The sequence below is a fragment of the Mesoplodon bidens genome (genome assembly GCF_964165515.1).
Source record: "Mesoplodon bidens genome assembly, chromosome: 18".
In the NCBI taxonomy this organism is placed as follows: Eukaryota; Metazoa; Chordata; class Mammalia; order Artiodactyla; family Ziphiidae; genus Mesoplodon; species Mesoplodon bidens.
This window is the reverse complement of record NC_138175.1, coordinates 16,123,976-16,147,510: the sequence shown is the minus strand read 5'-3', so window position 1 is coordinate 16,147,510 and position 23,535 is coordinate 16,123,976. Positions and strand designations below refer to the sequence as shown.

Here is a 23,535-nt window from a genome sequence, read left to right as displayed (position 1 = left end):
GTAATAATCTTTATTTATTTCTGTAGCTTTAGTTTTAGAGTGGCTTGGAAAGCAGGGCAGACTGCAAAGATCTGTGTTGTGGTTTGGAGAGGTATGAATCACTTCTGTCAGGTCTGCATCTGTTGGGATATATAGGAAGGTCACCTTTGACTAATGGGAATTCTCAAGAGTGTAGCAGCAATCACATGTTCCAAGTGACTTAATTCTAATTGCAATCATGATATCCTTAAGGGCCTACTTAGAAATCACCAGTTACTAAAAGTAAACAAATGTTTACTGAGTATTTTACTAAAGAACACAGAACTGTGCTAGATGTAGGAGACACAAGAGAAACATGAGCTATGAAATACTAGCTACCTTCAAGCAGTATACACATTCTTGTTTGGGAGATGAGATTAACCCCTACAAAACAGAGAAAAATGCAAGGAAGTATCTATCATCAAACTTTTATTTATAGATAATGAAAATAAGTTCAGAAAAGAGAAGGGATCTATAATCAGTTGCCAAGTGTATATCTATATACCACCTTGCAAATTTCAAAAGACTTCATGTTTTCTCATGTGATATTCACAAAATTGTATAAAGGTAGAAAAGTCAAATAACATTTAATTAATAATGACAACTACCATTAATGCTAATCTCCAATGGATCAGACATTGTGTAAGGCACTTTTCATTTTCTTTTTCTCATTTTATCCTCATAAGAATCTCATTTGGTTGGGACTACTGCCCCCATCTCCAGATGCTGAAACTGAATTAAATGAACTGACTAAAAATATACAACTAATAATTCACGCAGTTTGTACTTAACACTAACAATGCAAGTTGATGAGTTCTACTACTGAATTTTGCCAATACTGTGAAATCATGAATCTCCAAAACCTATACATACCTTGTCTATAAAGAAAAATTTTCCTTATTTTGTCTGAAATAGCCTGAAACAAAACTTCAGTAAGTCTAACCTTACTTTAAACATTACTTAGATCACTGTGAAGAAATTTTTAAAATGTAGGTCAGTCTGGAAGAGCCAGTGCTATATCCTCATCACACCAAATCTACAACAGCCTCCAAGGCAGTTAGATTGGGACTAAATACATGGGGATTTTTCCAGCCTTTCTTACAGTTAGCTGTTGATGAGAAGGTGATGCCAGACAAATATAGCAGTTTGTTACTGTAGCACAGCCCATCCTATCCTATTAAAGAGGCAATATTAATTATGTTTTTAGAGTTATTATTTCAATAGATAATGTTAAATTGGTCATTTGAATCATGCTGTTTGTATAACAAAAGTCAGGCACTCTGTTCTTACTGGGCTTCCAGATTTACTATTACTTAGATACTCCATATTCTGGACTCTCAGCCTCACAACCCCAGCTCAGTTAAGCCTAATCGACCCGTAATAACTAGGCCAGTGCACCAAATTCTTCTGAGAATGATTTGTATTTGAAAAGTATCTCATTAGTTCATAAAATGAATACCAGAATAGTCCTGATGCATGCTCACTATGTTTTATCCTCAAAAAAAAAATCTATTTAGAAAACCTAAATAAGATTAAAATAGGAACAAAGACTCAGAACAAAGAAAACTAAAGGCTTTTCTCATTAACTTCTAAGTTAGAGCAGTGATTCTCAAAAACAATACTTACATTGAATTCTTATATATATTATACATAAATTTTAATTGTGTTAAAATACACATAAACATAAATTTTACCATTATAACCATTTTTAAGTGTATGATTCAGTGGCATTAAGTACATTTACAATGTTGTGTGATCATCACCACTATTTCCAGAATGTTTTCATCATCACTCCAAACAGAAATTTTGTATCCATTAAGCACTAACTTCTCATTTGCTCCCTCTACTCCACCTCTGGTAACCTCTAACCTACTTCCTGTCTTTGTGAATCATACAACTTTTGGAATCATAAAATATAGGCCTTTCATATATGGCTTATTTCACTTAGCATAATATTTTCCAAGTCCATCCATCCTGCAGCATTTTTCAAAACTGCCTTCCTTTGTATGGCATAATAATATTCCATTGTATGGATATACCACATTTGTTTAACCATTTATTTGTTGATGGACACTTGTGTTGTTTCTACCTTTTGATAACTGTGAATAACACTTTTATGAACATTGGTGTACATGAATTTGTTTACATTCCTGTTTGGTTACACACTTTGAAGTGGAATTGCTATGTTTAACTTTTTGAAGAACTGCCAAACTGTTTTCCACAACCACTGTACTATTTTACAGTTCCACCAGCAACGTAAGAGTGTTCCAGTTTCTCTATATACTTGCCAACACTTTCTTTCTCCCTCTCTCTTGCACATTCTTTCCTTTTCTTTTCAATAACAGCTATCCTACTGAGTGTGAAGAGGTATCTTACTGTATTTTTTCATGGTATATCACTCTATTTTAGATATTATATATGTATTGATAGTTTCAAAGTTTTTGGAATACAGTTATTTCACATCTTATATTTATTCCCACTTATTTGATGTTTTTAGTGTTATTCCTAATTGTTTTCAAATTTTATTTTCCTTCTTGATGCTTGTATATAGAAATACAATTAATTTTTGAATATTAAACTTGTTTCAGTTGACTTTGCTATTACTTTTAACAGTTTATCTGTAGTGGTTTTTAAAATTTTTCGGTGAATAGAATTTTATTATTTGTGAATAAGAACAGTTTTTCCTTCAAGCCCTCTCCAGTTTATAGGCTTTTTATTTATTTTTTCTTACCTTATTGCACTGAGAAATTCTTGTTCAATAATAAATGAAAGTACTAATAGTGGGCATTCTTACTGTGTTCCCATTATTTAATATGTTTGTTCATGTGTTTTTATACATTTATCCTTATCAGATTAAAATATGTCCACTGTACTCCTAGTTTGCTGAGAGTTTTTTCATCAATGGCTGTTGGATTTTATCAAATGCTTTACCTGACACTATTGAGAAGACAGTAACTTACTCTTTTTTACTATTAATGTAATAAATGTGTTATATTTTTCTGCTAATGTAATGAATTATAAAGATTGATTTTTTTAAACTTTTTAATTGAAATATAGTTGAATTACAATGTTGTGTTAGTTTCAGGTGTATAGTAAAGTGATTCAGTTAGGAAACAAAAAAGACCCCAAATAGCCAAAGTAATCTTGAGAAAGAAGAATGGAGCTGGAAGAATCAGGTTCCCTGACTTCACACCATACTACAAAGCTACAGTCATCAAAACAGTAGGGCACCAGCACAAGAACAGAAATATAGATCAATGGAACAAGATAGAAAGCCCAGAAATAAACCCATGTACCTATGGTCAATTAATCTAGGACAATGATGGCAAGAGTATACAATAGAGGAAAGACAGTCTCTTCAATAAATGGTACTGGGAAAACTGGACAGCTACATGTAAAAAAAAATGAATTTAGAACATTCTTTAACACTGGACACAAAAGTAAACTCTAAATGGATTAAAGACCTTAATGTAAGATACTATAAAACTCTTAGAGGAAAACACAGGCAGAACACTCTTTGACATAAATTGCAGCAGTATCTTTTTCAATCCATCTCCTAGAGTAATGGAAATAAATAAAAACAAAAATAAACAAATGGGACCTAATTAAACTCAAAATCTTCTGCACAGCAAAGGAAATGATAAACAAAACAAAAAGACAACCCACAGAATGAGAGAAAATATTTGCAAACAAAGCAACTGACTAGGGAATAATCTCCAAAATTTACAAACAGCTCATGCAGCTCAATATCAAACAAGCAAACAAACAAACAACCCAATCAAAAATAGGCAAAGGACCTAAATAGACATTTCTCCAGAGAAGACATACTGATGGCCAAGAGGCACATGAAAAGATGCTCAACATCACTAATTATTAGAGAAATGCAAACCAAAATTGCAATAAGGTATCACCTCACACAGGTGAGAATGGCCATCTTCAAAAAATCTACAAACAATAAATGCTGCAGAGGGTGTGGAGGAAAGAGAACCCTCCTACACTCTTGGTAGGAATGTAAACTGGTACAGCTACTATGGGGAACAGTATGGAGGTTACTTAAAAAAGTAAAAACAGAGCTACCATATGACCCAGCAATCCCACTCCTGGGCACATAGCCAGAAAAAAACATGGTTCGAAAGGATACATGCACCCCAATGTTCATAGCAGCAAGACATGGAAGCAACCTAAATGTCTATTGACAGATGAGTGGATAAAGGAGATGTGGTACATATGTAAGGGAATATTATTCAGCCATTACAAGCAATGAAATAATGCCATTTGCAGCAACATGGATAGACGTGGAGATTATCATACTAAGTGAAGCCAGACAGAGAAAGAGAAATATCATATGATACTGCTTATATGCAGATTCTAAAAAAAAATGATACAAATGAACTTATTTACAAAACAGAAACAGACTCACAGACTTAGAGAAGGAACTTATGGTTACCAGGGGGGAAGGGTGTGGGGAGGGATAGATTGGGAATTTGGAATTGATGTGTACACAGTGCTATATTTGAAATACATAACCAACAAGGACCTACTGTATAGCACAGTACTGGCTCAATACTCTGTAATAACCTAAATGGGAAAAGAATTTGAAAAATAATAGATACATGTATATGTATAACTGAATCACTTTGTTATATACCTGAAACATTGTTAATCAACTATACTCCAATAAAAAATAAATTTTTTAAAAAAATTCAGATTCGGGGCTTCCCTGGTGGCACAGTGGTTGGGAGTCTGCCTGCCGATGCAGGGGACACGGGTTTGTGCCCCCGTCCAGGAAGATCCCACATGCCGCGGAGCGGCTGGGCCCGTGAGCCATGGCCGCTGAGCCTGCGCGTCCTGAGCCTGTGCTCGGCAACGGGAGAGGTCACGGCAGTGAGAGGCCCGCGTACGGCAAAAAACAAAAAAAACAAAAACAAAAAAACCCACTTCAGATTCATGTGCTTCACCTTGGACCAGCCAAACAGGATTTCATACATAAGAGTCCAGCAACCTGCTTATTAAATAAACACCTCATGTTAATCTTAGCCACACTGTTTTGGGAACTATTGCAACTATCAAGTTTCATCTAATTCTGTATATTCTATCTTTTCAATGTTTCTCATCCATTTCTCTCCTTTCCTGTGGCCTCTACCCTAGTTTAAACCTGCTTCATCTCTTAGCTGGACATCTGTAACCGGATTTCCTTGCCTCTAGGATATTTTCCACTCTAATTCATCCTGCACACAGGGGCCTTTTTAATCTTACTAAATCACAGCTCCACTCATTTAATGTGACAAGACCTTATTGAGAGCATACTATATACCAGGTGCTCTAGGGCAGAAGGTTCTGAGTGGGGTTGATAATCAGAATCATTAAGTGGGAGAAACCTTTTAAAAACAGAGATTCTCTAGCATTCCTCCAGGCCTACTAAATTAGAATCTATAGAGCCAGAGTAGAGAAAAGTTTATTGTTAAAAAGTTCCCCAGGTGACTCTGATACTTTTGAGCAACACTAGACTGGAGCATATAAAGATTAAAACATTCTTCTGTATTTCAGATTGTACTGGGGGAATTGTGAACATATGCAAATAACTAACATATAACACATTGGTTAATGTGTACCAAGTGCTACAAGAAAGAGTAATTCTAATTTCATTAAACACTTTTAGTAACACGCCAACCTGGAAGAAATCTTTTCCTCCTCTAATTTCTCACAGTACTTTATAATTCTCTTACAGTCTCATTTTTATCTTGCACTATAATTATTTTTGTACATGTCTCCTATCTTTTCCACTTGTATTTGAGATCAGAACCTTGGCCTTATCAGAGCCCATAATCTGACAAGGAATTTTTTTCAGAGTTCTAATTTATTTACAGGATAAAGCTGTATCCCCCAAAATACTAAATTATGCATGGTTATACATTTAATAAATTATCTCAAAAATTGGATTTCCTTGTAACTCTTGGATATATGTGGCCAAATTTATGGATTTTAATCTCAGCAAGGCACTTAGTACAGTCCCTTCAATAAAGCAAGTACTCAATAAAAAAGTTATGTGTGAACCAATGGGATCTGGGGAAGATGTCTTTGGATATGCAAAAACATACTTAGTATGTCCAGCATCTACTTAAGAGGTTATAGATTCCAAATGAAATAATATGCTGATGGTTTTTGCAAACCAGATCCCTATGAGCCAAAACCAATCAGCTTGTTTTTGTTTGTTTGTTTGGATGATCCGGTATTTTGTTGGTGTGCTGGGATGTGTGTGTGTGTGTTGTGTTTTTTGTTTTTTGACAAATTTTAATTTGAATGTCTTTGGGCAAACACTCTCTGACTTACCACAGGCTCTCCCACTCCCTATTATCTTACACTAATCAGATGTAGACAATTATGTTATCTATAGGTCTAAAGATGAGAGTTCTAATGATGACAGACAACTGTTCCCAATCATTTCTTCTTTTTGACTGTTGGTTATTGTTACAGACTGAATTGTGTCCCCCCCAAATTCATATGCTGAAGTCCTAATCCCCAGTATTTCAGAATGCAACCATACTTGGAGATAAGGTCTTTAAAGAGGTAACTAAATTAAAATGAGGTCTTTAGGATGGGCCCTAATCCAATATGTCTGATGTCCTTATAAGAAGAAATATGGACACAGATGTGCATGTCCATGAAGTAAAGACCATGTGAAGACAGAGGCAAAACTACATGCCAAGGAGAGACGCTTCAGAATGAAATCAACCCTGCTGACACCTTGATATTGGACTTTCTAGCCTCTAGAATTGAGTAAATTAATTGCTGCTGTTTATTCCCTCAGTCTGTGGTATTCTGTTACAGCAAACCCAAAAAACTAATGCAGCTACCAACTATGTTTAATACTAATCTTAACTTAGGCATTTTTACATCAGAATTATGTTTACCATGTTCAAGTCATTCTGCCAGGTACAGTGGTGAATACAACTCTAAGTAGCTTAGAATTTAGCAGATGAGGCAAACTATATGTAAACTATATGTAAGATACATTCATCAACATAAATGATAAAAACATTACCAGTCCTAAAGAAAAAAAAGCCAAATAAAGAGTATATTTATAATTCTATAGATGTTCTGGAGGGAGAGAGTTAACTATGGGTTACAGCTCAAAAAAATTCAGAATGTGACCTGGGTCTTGAGAGATTAGTAAGATTCAACCAAGCAGAGGGGAGAGGACATTTAGGTGAGAGGAATGGAGAGTACAAAGTCAAATGCTACTACAGAGAACATTGTTTTTCCCAAGTAAATCTACCTTAGATTCCGGTCTCCTTTCTTGGCTTTCTAAACTCTATAACCACTATATATTTCTTAATTAATGTCTCAAATCCTTATAAAATTTAGGCATTTCCCCCCTGCAGATAAATAACAGTATAACTGACTTTGTTCAGTATAATACTGACATCCAAAGGATGGTCTGGTTCATCTCTAAAGCCTCTTGGGCTTCTGCTGAGAGTTAGTTTTATTTTCAAATGGTCTATGAGGGCAATAAGCAGCTCACAGAACAGTCTCTTTTGAAATCTGGCCATTTTTTGATCTCTTGCTTGTCAAATCTCATCACAGTAGATGGCTCCACAGTGCCAAACACAGGTGGCCTGTGTTTTCTTAAGTGCCTCTTCTTCTGAAGAATGTGTTACTCTGTTCATTAATGTTTCATACCTAAGTATTCTAATATATTTAATTTTTTATTTAATGAAATTTCTAACCTTCAGGCTGAGTAAGTTCTTTGGAATGTTTCATCCAAGCTGCTGGAAAAGTGCTCAATAGCAAGGAGTTTTTTTTTTTTTTTTTTTTTTTTTTTTTTAAGTTTATTTATTCATTTTTTTAATTAGTTTCTGCTTTATAACAAAGTGAATCAGTCATACATATACATCTGTTCCCACATCCCTTCCCTCATGCATCTCCCTCCCTCCCACCCTCCCCATCCCACCCCTCCAGGCGGTCACAAAGCACCGAGCTGATCTCCCTGTGCTCTGCGGCTGCTTCCCACTATCTATCTACCTGACGTTTGGTAGTGTATACACGTCCATGCCTCTCTTTCGCCTTGTCACAGCCCACCCTTCCCCCTCCCCATATCCTCAAGTCCATTCTCAAGTAGGTCTGCATCTTCATTCCCGTTTTGCCCCTAGGTTCTTCATGACATTTTTTTTTTAAATTCCGTATATATGTGTTAGCATACGGTATTTGTCTTTCTCTTTCTGACTAACTTCACTCTGTATGACAGACTCTAGGTCTATCCACCTCATTACAAATAGCTCAGTTTCGTTTCTTTTTATGGCTGAGTAATATTCCATTGTATATATGTGCCACATCTTCTTTATCCATTCATCCGATGATGGACACTTAGGTTGTTTCCAGCTCCGGGCTATTGTGAATAGAGCAATAGCAAGGAGTTTTAAAGATGGAATTTTAAGAAAGGGGTTGGCAGGAACCTAAACACATATAGATCTAAGCTTTCATAAATGCTTCCCTGTCTTAAGTGTAGAGGAAGAATTTCTTCTTGATAAGCAGATAAGTTCTGCTGAATTTTTCTTTTAGATTTTGGAGACAAGAATTTAACGACTTTTGTTTTGTTAAAAGATGTGTTTCAAAGCTGTAAGTTTTTTTTTTAAAGTATTATTTGTCTGCAGAAAGCCTTACTTCTCCTCCATCATTTCAACAATGCTTACGTTCTTCCATAAATGAGAGACTTACGTGAGACCATTATCGCCAAAAGAGATACACGCTGAACCAAAGGAGCCATGCATAGCACCTGGTTTCAATTATTTTAGATTCAAGTGATGATCTAAGAAAGGAGAAGCCTCGGCTTAATTAGTTTGATTCCTGTAATGGTCTGAATTCAAAGCACCTGCCCATCTTACCATCTAACTTCAGACTTATGGGAGATTAAGAACTTAAATTAGAGAAGCTTTTAGACTGTTACATAAAATTTTAAAATTAAGCTCTTCAATACCCGGTTTAGATGAAATTTGACGGTCAGAAATAACTAGAATTTTAAATTTAACCGTAACTCAAGTTGCACCCAATATTTAAAGACTACAAACTGTGTACGATACAGGAAAAATTCACACGGTAAACCATTACTAAATGTTTAGAAACCCAAATTTTCACCTTTTTCTTTTTTTAGTACCCGCTCCCCGGGTGACAAAGTGGACTCAAGTTTCCGTTACCCCTTACCCAACAAGGGGTGGTGGTACTACACGCTTACCTTGGGGAAACAACTTGCACTTTACAACTGGACAGGAAAATCGTTTGGTGAGAGAGAAGGCTAAAGGAAACGGAGGCCGCAGGCGTGACCGTAGCACAGGCCCGCGGTTACTCTTGAGGAGACGGCCTCAGCCCCAAACCACCTGGACCACCTAACAGGACCGCTTTTCCCGCGGCGTCTCACCTTCCGGCTATAAGTCACCACAGCCCGCCCACCGGAAGCCGTCGTCATGGCAGCGCTGCTTGGTCCCACCCCATCACTTCGCCCCGCCCACCGTCCTGTACGCTTGCGGCCAGCCGGGCTTCGATTGGTCCATCTGTCCTTCACTCTGGGAGATGTTCCGGGCTGCGAGGCTCCGGGAGTCTTACTTGAATTTGTGGCGCGGAGAGTTCGTGAGGTAAGGAAGGCAGCTGGGCGTCTTGCTGGAGCCAACAAACTGGGTGGTGAGCGACCCTGAGGGGAGAAGGACGAAAAGGGCGGCCGAGGTGCAGGGACGCTGAGTCAAACAAGCCGCCTCGAGATGAGGGTCTTCAGCCGGGATGCTTCCCTCCCTGAGGCAGCCCCCTCTGTTCGCTTCCTCGCAGCCTCTAGGTTCTTCTCTCACGTTTTCCTCGCGTCTCAGAGACAACGCGCCCGCCCCTACTCTGTCGCCCCTGGAGGGAGGCTCCTCCTGACGCTCCCTTTTCCTCTTCTTTCGCGGTGTCTCTCAGTTCCTTCCCTCCCCAGTAGCAACCCTCCGACCCTGCCGTGCTTACACCTCCCCTAAGCGTACTTGACTCCCCCCGACCTCTTTCGTAATTATATCCGGCTCTCCATCACCAACACTGTCAGAAACTTTCTACCTGCCCTTGACAGTGTGGAAAAGACTCCTGAGCAACCTGGGGAGCGCCCCACATCTCACAAACTGAGTCCAGAACGTTCCTTATCATGGAATAGGATGCTGCTGTCCACTTCTTCACACCTGGACGCAGTGAAGGTCCGCTGGAAAGCGGCAAGTGCAAGCGCTGTATAAAGCGCTTACAGAAATGTAAGATCTTGTCCCAGTTGCTGACTCTGAATGATTGGATTCCTGTCGAAAACAGGATTATTTTGTTCTTGGTCGGACACTGTTAACACATACATTTCGTTTTGGCGTTATGAATACTTTCCAGACCTTAAAACAGAACAAAGCCAATAGGTCTGTTGGGGTACAGTGAAATTGAGGCTTGATCGGTAACATAAAAAACAAACAAGCAAAAAAAAAAACACTGATTGAAAAGTGTTCTCTTCATTAACCTTCTGTGTCTATTATGATCTGACTCCCCCCACTACACCCCCATCGACTGAATTTCAAATGGAAATTCAGAACCACTTAAAGAGTTTTATAGTATAAATGGACATCTTTTCCTATATCCCCTGTCTATGACTATGAAAATCTTCTATTTTCTTTCTAATCTGATCATTCAACTTGATTTTCTGTATGTCCAGCCTCTGGAACAGAGGTTCTTAACTTTTTTTTTTGGGGGGGGGGTCATAGTCCCCTTTAAGAAGCAAGGAAAACCTTGAATCTTTTGTATAGAATATGACACATACACACAAAAATTTTGTATCAATTTCAGGGAGTTTTAAAGTCCACTCTGAAGTACCGATTTCCATAGGACCTCAGTCCAGTTCTAGAAGTGTATTTATATTTCTTAAAAAGTAGAAATAGTTAAACAGCCAAAGCAGCTAAGTGCTTTACTTCTTAAAAATGGCCGTCATTTAACTTCTGAATTAAGACTTGTTCTGAAGAAAGTTGGGATGGGAAAGCTTGAAGAAGTTGTATTAGTAGCACCACTTTCAATTGAGCACTGGGTTAATAATTTTAGAGAAGTCACTGAAATGCTTTCTAAAATTAAAGGAAGGTAATTCACAGATGAGGGTATGGGCACACAGGTATACAAGAAGTAAATTGACAAGATGTTGTATCTTTTTGCATTAACATAAAAATTAGGAGAATACTTGATCAACATCAAGAGTTAAAATAATTTTTGTGCCTTAATGTTTTGGATGTCTTATAGTAAAATGATTTTTATCGTGAAATTCCACTAGCTTGTTCTGAATATAATTTACATCATCAAGCATTACTTTTTCACATTAGAACTTTAGTTCATCTGAAACTTAGTTTTGTGTATGATGTGAGAAATGGTTTTAACTAAAAATTTTTCGTTGTTTTGTTCCTGTTTGGAAAACATTGGCCCATGGGCCAAATCTGACCCACTATCTGTTTATGTAAATAAAATTCTGTGGGAACACAAGTACATCCACTTGTTGTTGTCTGGGTGCTTTTGTGCTACAACGTCGGAGTTGAGTAGTTTTGACAGAGACTATATGGGCTTCAAAGCCTGATATATTACTGTCTGACCCTTAACAGAAAAAGTTTGCCAACCCCTGGAACCCTGGAATAGGACATCCTTTCCTTACTGAATGGATAATGTCATATTCCCATACAGTTTCTACATATGTGTGTGTGTGTGTGTGTGTGTGTGTATACATATACATATACATATATATATATGTGTGTGTGTGTGTGTGTTTGCCTTTGTTTTTGAGCTTTTCTAGTCTGTTTCATTTGTCTCGCCCTGCACATATAACATAGTGTTTTAAATCACCTTATCTCTAAACTAAGACAATATTCAGTAGGTTAAACTGCTCTCTTTATACCAAGTTGTTCTCTTGTCTTATTTATTCTTGGCCCTTATATCTTCCATATTAATTTTTATGATCAGTTTATTAAATACCATGAGAAATCTTCTTGGGGTTTTGATAGGAATTGCTTTGAATATACACATTAATTTGGGAAGAACTGTCAACTTTACAATATTCAGTCTTTCCATCCATGAACATAGTATATCCTGATTGTTTTTATGTCTTTTAATGTGATCTTAAAATTTTTTTCTTTAGAGTGTTCCATAAGGGAAATTTATCTTGGTTTTGCTTTCTTGTGATTTTCTGATTTTAGCATTAGGGCAGTGCTGTCTGACTTCTTTAAATGATCTGAGATGTGTTGTATTCTTCTCTATTTCTTGAAAGATTTTGTATAGGATTGGTATTATTTTTTGTTAAAGATTTGATAGAAAACACCAGTGCATCCATCCAGGCCTGGTGCTTTCTTTTTGAAGAGGTTTTAATGAAATTAGGAAAATGAGAGTAAATTCTATTGGCCTACATCTTACCATTTCTGGCACTCTATCTCTTCTTGTAGATCCAAGTTTTCATTAGTTTTCTTCAGTCTGAAGAACTTCCTTTAACATTGCTTATGGTATGGCTTGTTGGTAATGGGTTCTATTAGGTTTTTTTTTTTTTTTTTTTACTTTTAAAGGTTTTTAGTTCACTTTCATTTGTGAAAGATTTATTTTTAAGCTGAATATATAATGTGTTTTTTAGTACTTTAATATTCTGTTGTTTTCTGTCTTGTGTTGTTGTTAGTAAGATATTTGGAGTCATTCTGATCTTTGTTCTCCTGTATGTAATGTGTCTTTTTTTCCACCCCCTGGCTGCTGCTTTTTATTAAAGTCAGTTTTATTGAGGCTGAATTTACATATGGTAAAATTCACTCTTTTTAGGAGTATAGTTCTATGAATTTTGATAAATATAAGCAATTGTGAACTACTACCATAATCAAGATATAGAGTATTTCTGTTAGTCTATAAAGTTACCTCATGCTCCTTTATCATCAATTCTCAGATCCCATACCTATCCCCTAGCAACCACTGATCTGGTATCTGCCACTATACGTTTGTACTTTGAGAACATGATGTTAATGGAATTCTGTAGTATGCAGCCTTTTATGTCTGGCTTCTTTCACTTGGCATAATGCACTTAAGATTCATTCATGTTGTTGCATGTATCAGTAGTTTATTCCTTTTTGTGTGTGAATAGTACTCCATTGTACATATGGACCATAATTTGTTTATCCATTAGCTAGTTAATGGACATTTGGGTTGTTTTCAGGTTTTGGCTATTAGTAATAAAGCTGCTATAACCATTTGCCTGCAGGTCTTTGTGGGGCCATAGATTTTTATTTTTGCTGGGTGACTACCTAGGAATGAAGCTGCTATGTTATAAGATAAATGTATGATTAACATCCTAAAATACTACCAAAGTTTTTCCCAAAGTGGCTATTCCATTCGTTTTCCTATCAGCAGCTTATAACAGCTCTGGTTATTCACATCAGCTCTTGGTGGTGTTAGTATTTTAAAATTTAACTATTCCATTCAGTGTGTATTGATGTTTCAATGTAATTTTAATTGCATTTCTCTGATAACTCATGATGTAGAGCATCTTTCATTTATTTATTTGCTATATGTATATCTTCTATGGTGAAGCATTATTAAAATCTTTTGCCTATTTTTTTGGACAGCTTTATTGAGTTATAATTAACGTACAACAAATTGCATATTTCTTTTAATTATTATTTTTTTTGGAGTATAATTGCTTTACAATGTTGTGTTAGTTTCTGGTGTACAATGAAGTAAATCAGCTATATGTATACTTATATGCCCTGCCTCTTGGACCTCCCTCCTACCCCTCACCCCCCATCCCACCCATCTAGGTCATCACAGAGCACCAAGCTGAGCTCCGTGTGCTATACAGCAGGTTCCCACTACCTATTTTACACATGGTAGTGTATTTATGTCAAACAAAATCTCCCAATTTGTCCCACCCTCCGCTTCCCACCCTGTGTCCTCATGTCTGTTCTCTACATCTACGTCTCTATTCCTGCCCAGCAAATAGGTTCATCTGTAATATTTTTCTAGACTCCACATATATGCATTAATATACGATATTTGTTTTTCTCTTTCTGGCTTACTTCACTCTGTATGACAGACTTTAGTCTAGGTCCATCGACGTCTCTACAAATGACCCAATTTCGTTCCTTTTATGGCTGAGTAATATTCCCTTGTATATATGTACCACATCTTTATCCATTCATGTATCATTGGACATTTAGCTTGTTTCCATGTCCTGGCTATTGTAAATACTGCTGCAGTGAACGTTGGGGTACATGTGTCCTTTTGAATTATGGTTTTCTCAGGGTATATATATGCCCAGTAGTGGGATTGCTGGATCATATGGTAGCTCTGTCTTTAGTTTCTTAAGGAACCTCCATACTGTTCTCCATAGTGGCTGTATCAATTTACATTCCCACCAACAGTGCAAAAGGGTTCCCTTTTCTCCACACCCTCTCCAGCATTTGTTGTTTGTAGATTTTCTGATTATGCCCATTCTAACCGTTTTAAGGTGATAACACATTGTAGTTTTGATTTGCATTTCTCTAATAATTAGTGATGTTGACTATTTTTTCATGTGCCTCCTGGCCATCTGTGTGTCTTCTTTGGTAAAATGTCTATTTAGGTCTTCTGCCCATTTTTTAATTGGGTTGTTTATTTTTTTTAATATTGAGCTCCATGAGCAGTTTGTATATTTTGGAGATTAATGCTTTGTCCATTGATTTATTTGCAAATATTTTCTCCCATTCTGAGGGTTGTCTCTTCATCTTGTTTATGGTTTCCCTTGCTGTGCAAATGCTTTTAAGATTAATTAGGTCCCATTTGTTTATTTTTGTTTTTATTTTCATTACTCCAGGAGGTGGGTCGCAAAAGATCTTGCTGTGGTTTATGTCAAAGAGTGTTCTTCCTATGTTTTCCTCTAAGAGGTTTATAGTGTCCAGTCTTACATTTAGGTCTTTAATCCATTTTGAGTTTATTTTTGTGTTTTGTGTTAGGTAGTGTTCTAATTTCATTCTTTCAAAAGTAGCTGTCCAGTTTTCCCAGCACCACTTATTGAAGAGGCTGTCTTTTCTCCGTTGTATGTTCTTTCCTCCTTTGTAGTAAATTAGGTGACCATACGTGTGTGGGTTTATCTCTGGGCTTTCTATCCTGTAACATTGAGCTATATTTATGTTTTTGTGCCAGTACCATATTGTCTTGATTACTGTAGCTTTGTAGTATAGTTTGAAGTCAGGTCTGATTCCTCCAGCTCTGTTTTTCTTTCTCAAGATTGCTTTGGCTATTTGGGGCTTTTGTGTTTCCATACAAATTGTAAATTTTTTTGTTTTAATTCTGTGAAGAATGCCATTGGTGGTTTGATAGGGATTGCATTGGAACTGTAGATTGGTTTGGGTAGTATAGTCATTTTCACAATATTGATTCTTCCAATCCAAGAACATGGTATATCTCTCCATCTATTTATGTCATCTTTGATTTCTTTCATCAGTGTTTTATAGTTTTCTGAGTACAAGGCTTTTGCCTTCCTTAGGTAGGTTTATTCCTAGGTATTTTATTCTTTTTGTTGTGGTGGTAAATGGGATTGTTTCCTTAATTTCTCTTTCTGATGTTTAGTTGTTAGTGTATAGGAATGCAAGAGATTTCTATGCATTAATCTTGTATCCTGCAACCTTACCATATTTGTTGATTAGTTCTAATAGTTTTCTGGTGGTATCTTTAGGATTTTCTATGTATAGTATCATGTCATCTACAAAGAGTGACAGTTTTAATTCTTTTCCAATTTGTGTTCCTTTTTTTTTTTCCTCTCTAATTGCTGTGGCTAGGACTTCCAAAACTATGTTGAATAACAGTGGCGAGAGTGGACATCCTTGTCTTGTTCCTGATCTTAGTGGAAATGCTTTGTTTTTCACCATTGAGAATGATGTTTGCTGTGGGATTGTCATATATGGCCTTTATTATGTTGAGGTAGATTCCTTCTATGCCCATTTTCTGGAGAGTTTTTATCATAAATGGGTGTTGAATTTTGTCAAAAGCTTCTGCATCTATTGAGATGATCATATGGTTTTTATTCCTTAATTTGTTAATATGGTGTATCACATTGATTGATTTGCGAATATTGAAGAATCCTTGCATCCTTGGGCTTGATCGTGGTGTATGATCCTTTTAATGTTTTGTTGGCTTCTATTTGCTAGTATTTTGTTGAGGATTTTTGCATCTATGTTCATCAGTGATATTGGTCTGTAATTTTCTTTTTTCGTGATATATTTGGTTTCAGTATCAGGGTGATGGTGGCCTCTTAGAATGAATTTGGGAGTGTTCCTTCCTCTGCAATTTTTTGGAAGAGTTTGAGAAGGATAAGTGTTAGCTCTTCTCTAAATGTTGATAGAATTCACCTGTGAAGCCATCTGGACCAGGACTTTTGTTTGTTGGAAGATTTTTGATTATAGCTTCTATTTCACTACTTGTGAAAAATCTGTTTATATTTTCTAATTCTTCCTGGTTCAGTCTTGGAAAATTGTACCTTTCCACGAATTTGTCCATTTCTTCATGGTTGTTAATTTTATTGGTGTATAGTTGTTTGTAGTAGTCTCTTATAATCCTTTGTACTTCTATGGTGTCAGTTGTGATTTCTCCTTTTTCATTTCTAATTTTATTGACTTGCGTCCTCTCCCTTTTTTTTCTTGAAGAGTCTGGCTAAAGACTGATCAATTTTGTTTATTTTCTCAGAGAACCAGCTTTTAGTTTTATTGATCTTTGCTATTGTTTTCTTTGTTTCTATTTCATTTATTTCTGCTCTGATATTTATGATTTCTTTCCTTCTACTGACTTTGGGTTTTCTTTGTTCTTCTTTCTCTAGTTGCTTTAGGTGTGAGGTTACATTGTTTATTTGAGATTTTTCTTGTGTCTTGAGGTGAGATTAAATTGTTATAAACTTCCCTCTTAGAAATGCTTTTGCTCTGTCCCATAGGTTTTGGGTTGTTGTGTTTTCATTGTCATCTGTTTCTATGTATTTTTTTATTTCTTCTTTGATTTCTTTGGAGATCTCTTGGTTATTTAGTAGTGTGCTGTTTAGCCTCCATGTATTTGTGTTTTTTACAGTTTTTTTCCCCTGTAATTGATTTCTAATCTCATAGCATCATGGTCAGAAAAGATGCTTGATGCGATTTCAATTTTCTTAAATTTTCCGAGGCTTGATATATGACCCAAGATGTTATCTATCCTGGAGAATGTTCCGTGTGCACTTGTGACGAAAGTGTATTCTGCCACTTTCGGGTGCAACGTCCTATAAATATCAATTAAATCCATCTGGTCTATTGTGTCATTTAAAGCTTGTGTTTCCTTATTTTCTGTTTGGATGATCTGTCCATTGGTGTAAGTGCGGTGTTAAAGTCCCCTATTATTATTGTGTTACTATCAATTTCCCCTTTTATGGCTGTTGGCATTTGCCTTATGTATTGAGGTGCTCCTATGTTGGGTTCATAAATATTTATAATTGTTATATCTTCTTCTTGGATTGATCCCTTGATCATTATGTAGTGTACTTCTTTGTCTTGTAACAGTCTTTACTGAGTTATAATTAACATACAACAAATTGCATATATTTAATCATATAGTTTGATAAGTTTTGGCATACACCTATTAAGTCATCACTACAATCAAATTAATATACATGCTACAGTATGGATGAACCTTGAAAAACATGCTTAGTGAAAGAAGCCAGTCACATAGGCCATGTATTGTATGAGTCTCTTTATTTAACATGTCCAAGATAGGTAATCTATAGAGACAGAATGTAGATTAGTGGTTGCTAGGCACTGGGACGGGGAGAATGGGGAGTGGGTATGGGGTTTTGGGGGGAAATGATGAAAATGCTCTGCAGTTAGATACTTGTGATGGCTGCGTAGTTTGTGATAATTCTAAAAACCTACTGAGTTGTACAGTTTAAAGGGCAAATCTTGTGGTATGTGAATTATGTCTCAATAAAGCTGTTCAAAAAAAGGGAGAAAACTACTAGTTATAACCCATTAGTGGATTGTTCAAACAGGATTGTTTATAATTGCAAAAACATGGAAACTAACTTAATGTCCATCATTAGAAGAATGATTATAAAAATGGTTGTATATTCTCAGAATGAAAAAGTGAAGAAGGTATTAAAATAACAAACCAGAGAAATAACGTATCAATATGATGAACCTCACAATCATAGTTTGAGCAAAAAAAAAAGATTTCCGAGGAATCTATAATATGTATAATATCAAATTAAAGTTTAAAAAAATATATAACACTACATAATTTAGTAAAAGTATAAAAAAAATGTATGGGGATCATAAACATCAGCTTCCAGGTAGTAATTTGTTTTGGAGATAACTTGTGGTATGAACTTGTAGGGAGGTGGGGAAGAGAGGAAGAATGTCATTAAGGGAGAAATTATAGAGTGCTTAAACTGTATTTGGCAATGTGTTATTTCTTAAGCTGTATGATAGATATGTAGAAGTTTTACTTGATTTTTATTTCTAAAATATTTCAAATAATTTTTGTAAGAAAATACAAAGGGCACAACACAATGGAGGTAGAACGTGGAAGGGATATAGAAACTAAAATTTTTTTACTTATAAAAGAGCACAATATCAAATGTACAACTGAGAAAAGATACGAACCAACCAAGAAAAGGATGTTGGGGGAGGACGAATTGCTTCTATGAGGTCACAATCATATAACTTCTTTTAAAGAAGTTGTGGTTTCTTCTGGGAATAGTACCCTAATCAAAAATGTAAAGTATGATGACCTGGAAGCAATTGCACCAATGTATATTTTGGAAAGCGGTGCTACTCTCAGCAGTCAAATCAGTGCCTTCTAGGAGATTTTTGAAACCATGAAATAATCTCAGAGAGAGGAAAACAAGGATGCGGGGTTTGAGGAAAGCCATAAGGAGATCTTTCTTACATGGCATAGGAATTTAGTTAAAAGCTTATCACCTAGTCAGGAGGTCCCCTGAGAAACAGGTTACACAGCTGAAACAAATGGGTACCTGAATGGTTTCTAGTTTATTGATATCAGGCCCCATTCTGGTTTTAGGGAATTATAAAGATTTCATCCTTGTCTTCAAATAAGACAGAAATTTATCCTATCTATACTGTCAAGCCCATTACCTGGGAAGAGAAATTTTTGTAGGGCTTTATAGAAGTTCAGAGCGCTAGGGTCATTTAAAAATCACTATCCACAGAGATAAATAAAGCAAACAGGAGGCCCAGACCTGCAGAACATGGATAGGAATTATTAGAACTTTGTACAGCTTTCTAAATTTAGAGACATTTTCTGGTGTGGAATGAATTGTGTTCCCCTGAAATGTATGTTCATGTCTTAAACCCTTGGTGTTTGTAAAAGTGATCTTATTTGGAAATAGGTTTTTGCAGATTTTATCCAAGTTAAGATGAGGTCATACTGGATTAGGATGGGTCCTAATCCAATGTCTGGTGTCTTTATGAGAGAAAGAAGAAGGAGATTTAGGCCAAGACACAGAGAGAAAGATATATATATATATATATATCTATATATATATATCTATATATATATATATATATATATATATATATATATCTCATATAAAAGGAAAGTCCTCAGGGTCCAGAAACAATTAAGGTGCTGGAAAAAAAGAGTAATAAGCCTATAGGCTACTTAAACTGCTTAACTGAGCATAAGGAGATATAGTCTCAGTATTTGAGGGGCTTGAGTTTTAGAGACATACAGCCTCAAGAGATGAGATCTTGGAGTCCTTAAGAGTCAAGTGGTTAGAAATCAGACCCCTACTATAAAACTCTTAGAGGAAAACATAGGAAGAACACTCTTTGACATAAATCACAGCAAGATCTTTTTTGATCTACCTCCTAGAGTAATGGAAATAAAAACAAAAATAAAGGAATGGGACCTAATGAAACTTCAAAGCTTTTGCACAGCAAAGGAAACCATAAACAAGACGAAAAGACAACCCTCAGAATGGGAGAAAATATTTGCAAATGAATCAACGGACAAAGGATTAATCTCCAAAATATATAAGCAGCTCATGCAGCTCAATATTTAAAAAAAACCCAATCCAAACATGCTCAGAAGACCTAAATATACATTTCTCCAAAGAAGACATACAGATGGCCAAGAAGCACATGAAAAGCTGCTCAACATCACTAATAGAGAAATGCAAATCAAAACTACAATGAGGTATCACCTCACACCAGTTCAAATGAGCATCATCAGAAAATCTACAAACAACAAATGCTAGAGGGGGTGTGGAGAAAAGGGAACCCTCTTGCACTGTTGGTGGGAATGTAAATTGATACAGCCACTATGGAGAACAGTATGGAGGTTCCTTAAAAAAACTAAAACAAGAATTACCGTATGATCCAGCAATCCCACTACTGGGCATATACCCAGAGAAAACCATAATTCAAAAAGACACATGCACCCCAACGTTCACTGCAGCACTATTTACAATAGCCAGGTCATGGAAGCAACCTAAATGCCCATTGACAGACCAATGTATAAAGAAGATGTGGTACATATATACAATGGAATATTACTCAGCCATAAAAAGGAACAAAATTGGGTCATTTGTAGAGACGTGGATGGATCTAGAGACTGTCATACAGAGTGAAGTAAGTCAGAAAGAGAAAAACAAGTATCGTATATTAACACATATATGTGGAACCTAGAAAAATGGTACAGATGAACCGATTTGCAGGGCAGAAATTGAGACACAGATGTAGAGAACAAACGTATAGACACCAAGGTGGGAAAGTGGCGGTGGGGGGGTGGGGGGTGGGGGGTGTGACGAATTGGGCGATTGGGATTGACATGTATACACTGATGTGTATAAAATTGATGACTAATAAGGACCTGCTGTATAAATAAATAAGTTAAATAAAATTCAAAAGTTAAAAAAAAGAAATCAGACCCCTGCAGTTTACCCCTTTTAATTTAATATAATTACTAATGTATTAGTAATTATAAATGTATTGATACTTACCATTTACTCTGTTTCATCACTTCATTCTGGTTTTTTTACTTTCCTTTCTTGCCTTCTGTTGGATTGATTTTTTAAAAAATTAATTTCTGGCTTCCCTGGTGGCGCAGTGGTTGGGAGTCCGCCTGCTGATGCAGGGGACACAGATTTGTGCCCCAGTCTGGGAGGATCCCATGTACCGCGGAGTGGCTGGGCCCATGGGCCATGGCCGCTGGGTCTGCGCGTCTGGAGCCTGTGCTCCGCAACAGGAGAGTCCGCGGCGGTGAGAGGCCCGCATACCGAAAAAAAATAAATTAATTTCATTTCCCTCCACTGTTCTATATTCTTGATTTATCAAATCTATTATTAACTTACATTTGAAATATTTTCATATTTTGCTATTACTTTGTATTTTAATTTTCTAGATATTTTAAATTCCCTAAGATATGAACATTATTGTAGATTTACCTTTCTGTGACTTTTCATTCCTTCCTGTGTCTCCTAGCTTCCATTGGTGGAATCATTTTCCTTCTGCCTGAAGAATGCCCTTCAGTATTTATTGAATGTGGATTTGTTGAGGACATAGTCTCACAATTTTTTGTATATCTGAAAACAGTTTTTGTTTCACCTTCATTGGTGAAGGGTAGTTTTGTCAGTAATGGACCAATAGTTCAGTTTTCCCATCCCTTTGAGGATGTAATTCCATTAACTTCTGGTCTCTACTGTTTTTCCTTAGAAGTTAGCTATCAAACTCATTTTTATGCCTTTAAAAGAAACTGACCTCTCTGAGATTTCCCCTTTTTGATTTTTAGTGATGTTAATATGGTGTGCCTAGATTTATATATTTATCATAATATATACTGCTTATCCTTTTGTAGTGTTGAATCACAGCTTGATAACTTTCACCAGTTTTGTAAAATTCTTGATCAATATCTTCTCAGATACAGTTTCTTCCCCATTCTCTCCCTTTACCCCAATAAATTCCCTGTCCCATTTTCAATCATTTTCCATCCCTTTCCCTCCAACCTTAGGCAACCACTAATGTGCTTTTTGACTTTATAGATTTGTTTTCATTTTAATGTCATATAAATGAAATTTTACACTATGTACTGTTTTGTATCTGGTTTCTTTTTCTCAGTATTATATTGTTGACAGTAAGTCATATTTTAATGTGTATCAGTATTATAGTATTTGTATATCTATATCTGTATATTATAATTTGTTTATCCATTCATATGTTGATTGACATTTGGGTTGTTTCCAGTTTGAAGCTATTATGAATAAAGCTCCTATGAACATTTGTATGCAATTGTTGGGTAAATACCTAGGAAGTGGAATTGCTAGATCATACAGTAATTGTATGTTCAGTTTTATAAGACATGATCAAACTGTTTTCCAAAGTATTTTTGTGATTTTATGTTACCTTCAGGAATGTATGAAAGTTGCAATTCTCCACTGACAGTTCCATTGATTGGAACTGTCAGTCATTTAAGTTTTAGCCATTCTAGTGGGTATTTATTTATATCTCACTGTGGTTTTAATTTGTACTGTACTGATGTCTAATGACATTGACCATATTTTCCTGTGTTTATTTGGGTGTTCAGATATCCTTCATGATGTGTCTATTTAAATATTTGCTAATTTAATAATTGACTTGTTTGCTTTCTTTTTATTGAGTTTTAAAATTTCTTATATATTCTGTATAAAAGTACTTGGTCAATTACATATGTTCAGAGTATCTTCTCCTATGTGAGATTTGCCATTTCATTTTTTAATGATGCCTTTTCAAGAGCAGAAGTTTTATAATTTTGATGGTGTCCAATTTATCCATTTTTAATTTTATGATTCATGCACTCTATATGCTAAGAAATCTTTGTCTACCTAAAGGTCACAAAGATATTCTTCCTGTGATTTGTAGTTTTAGCTTTTACATTTAGGTGTCTGATCTATTTTGTGTTGATTTTTGTGTGAGGGAAGTGTTAGGATTAATTTTTTCCCCATGGATATCCAATTCTCCTAACACCATTTTAGCATTCCCAATTAAATTATCATTGCTTCTGGTCATGAAGGAGTACACACCTTTTTGCACAACCCTTCTGCAGTAACAATTATAATCTGTCAAAAAGATGTAAGTTCAACTACTTGAATACAATGGAGAACAACCAAAAGCCAGCAGAAACTGGAGGAGCATCTGCTTAGAAAAGGAGAATGGCACTGGGTGAATTTCCCATGTTTTTATCACCTTTTTTTTCCCCCCATGTGCAGGCCAAGGTAAAACTTGAATAGAATATTGACAGGCTTTTAGCTTGAACAACCAGACAGCAGGATTTGGGGTAACCTCAGCAGCTGGAAAGTGAGTAGAGAAATGACAGATCCACAAAGGGAAGCTCTAAATTCTGTTTATAAACTCACCTGTATCATCACCTGACCCCTGAACTGGACTTGCATGAGACAGTTTTCAAGCAGTCCAGCTAAACCTAAAAGATCTGAACAGAGATTTCAACTATTACTCATCACTGTAAAAACAATTTGGTGGTTGATTTCAG

At 36.0% G+C, this 23,535-nt stretch overlaps 1 protein-coding gene and 1 long non-coding RNA gene across 2 annotated transcripts in view; one reads left to right on the top strand and one right to left on the bottom strand.

Annotated features, from left to right (window-relative positions):
* LOC308605327 (uncharacterized protein) overlaps positions 1-9,438 on the bottom strand; it is a 198,165-nt gene extending 188,727 nt beyond the window's left edge. Inside the window, exon 1 of the mRNA XM_081215231.1 lies at positions 9,248-9,438. The gene's annotated coding sequence lies outside the window, so the exon portion shown is untranslated. The remainder of the gene's footprint in view (positions 1-9,247) is intronic.
* Positions 9,439-9,601: 163 nt separating this feature from the next.
* Positions 9,602-23,535, top strand: part of LOC308605845 — a 191,336-nt gene continuing 177,402 nt past the window's right edge. The window contains exon 1 of the long non-coding RNA XR_014013729.1: positions 9,602-9,644. This is a non-coding gene — a long non-coding RNA (uncharacterized lncRNA). The remainder of the gene's footprint in view (positions 9,645-23,535) is intronic.